The following is a 2,036-nucleotide window of genomic DNA, read 5'->3' as shown; positions in this document are numbered from 1 at the left end:
TGGTTCCCGGTACTGGAGAAAGAAAAAAAAAAAAAAAAAGAATTATAAGCAAAATCCTTTTAAACAATTATATTTTTTTTAAAAAGGAGGAGGGCCATGATTAACTCAAGGAACTCTACAGGCTATTTAACATAGAGTCGGAAAACTCTCAATCTACTCAAAGGTGATTTCCAGCCTTTTAAAAACTACACAATTGCTTGTATTCTGTACTACTAAGGAGGCCGAGGCACAATCAGGCCTTGAGTTAAACTATTCAGACCAATACTTCCATTTAATTCTCATGATTACCCTAGCAGATAGTGAATTTCAGCCCCATTATACCGATGAGGGACCCAAGACTCATCTTACATGAAGTGATTCAGGCAGTAAGTTTACAAGTGCAGTTTGGACCAGTTAGATCCTGAGGCTACCCTCTTGATTATGATGCTCTACGAATACTGGAGAGAGAGTAACTGAAAGACTTTCTCTCCAGCTAGGCTATGCCTCAGCCAAACATCTACCCTAACACAGTGGGCATTACGTCTGGACCAAGCTTCCCTTCCTCTGGAAGGTGCAGGATCCACACATTAGACCATTTCCTATGCCGCTCACCACTTGGTGTTGAGAACTTTTGTTAGTGGTGGTTAGAGGCAGGGGGACCTACACTATTTAAGAGAACTAGTTATTTCAATAAAATATGTACTCATTTCTTTGGCCCTATAGACATTTTGGACTCTGACTCTTCTATGAGAACAAGATTAACTCTCAAACAGCACTTTTTGTGTTTGCTTTGTTTCTGTGCTGGGATCAATCTAGGGCTTCATACATGCCAGACAGCACTGTACCACTGAGCTACACCCCCAGCTATCTTTATACTGTTTTGAGACAGGGTCTTGCTAAGTTACCCAGGCTGGCCTTGAACTTGCGATTGTCCTGCCTCACTCAGTTTGCTGAGTAGCTGGGATTACAGGTGTGTACCACCATACCTGGCTTCAAAAGGAAATTTCATAAACTACTTAATAACATGGATTCTCATGTTCTTTCCAAGGTATGAATGCACCACAATTCTTTTCACTTTTTTATTTTTTACTTTATTTTGCAAGATACCTACCAATGCATCAAGACCTGACTCAAATTTCACTTACCCAGTCTGCCTTTCCTGACTTCTCCATTCTAAACATGAGTACATAATGTACTCCTTTGCAGCACCCTATCAGCAATACAGTCTTCCTAAATACTGTTCTGCACTATTTTTGCATAAGTGGGATTAGATTTGAGCTATTTTAGTATTCACAACCCGTCCATACATTTCATTCCTCACAATGTCTAGCCCTGGCTCTTGCAATTATTAGATGCATCAAGGAGTTAGAATTCAATTTTCCATGGTTTTCTTCTAAAAAGGATGAAGCCAGACACCTGGTTTCCCACTGGCACCCTGGTTCCTCCTCTGAGAGGGGAAGGGACTTCCTGCACAGTATTTGGCTTCTGTCTGCATTCCTAACGTTTTAATTGAATACCTTAACTTAAACAGTGGGATAAACTTCTTAGTGGGATTTCTAGTTAGCAGAGTCTTTCTGCTTTTGGAAACAGTTATAAATAAAATGTTTTTGCCTCTTCTTCCTCCTCACTGCACCCCTTCCACCCAGTACTTGTACCAACAGCATTTTAATAATTTGATCTTCCAGTACAGCTGCATCTCACTGCATAAAAGTACTGCTACAACACTGATTCTAACACATTTTGCCTTTTAAAAGCACGATAGCCAGTGCTGCCCAAGTTCCCAGACTCTTGTAGCAAAACAGCATTCCAAATACGTACACTATGTAAAAGTCACCAGACATGCTGGCTCTCTAAGATGAAGAACTTCAAGCAAACGTATTCCAGCAAGGCTTATACAAAATATGAACACCTGAGCCAGGCGTGGTGGCACATGCCTATAATCCCAGCACTCGGGAGGTTGAGGCAGGAGGATCGTTGTGAGTTCGAGACCAGCCTGGGCTACAAAGTGAGCTCAAGGTCAACCAGAACTGCACAGTGAGACCCTGTCTCAAAAAGAC

At 41.5% G+C, this 2,036-nt stretch overlaps 1 protein-coding gene across 1 annotated transcript in view; it reads right to left on the bottom strand.

Moving 5' to 3' along the window:
- Window positions 1-2,036, bottom strand: part of Cnst (consortin, connexin sorting protein) — a 90,352-nt gene that overhangs the window by 59,113 nt on the left and 29,203 nt on the right. The window lies entirely within an intron of this gene.

The sequence above is a fragment of the Chinchilla lanigera genome, unplaced genomic scaffold (assembly GCF_000276665.1).
Source record: "Chinchilla lanigera isolate Chin_1 unplaced genomic scaffold, ChiLan1.0 scaffold00005, whole genome shotgun sequence".
In the NCBI taxonomy this organism is placed as follows: Eukaryota; Metazoa; Chordata; class Mammalia; order Rodentia; family Chinchillidae; genus Chinchilla; species Chinchilla lanigera.
Note: the sequence above shows the minus strand (reverse complement) of the source record. Positions and strands in the feature narration are given on the sequence as shown.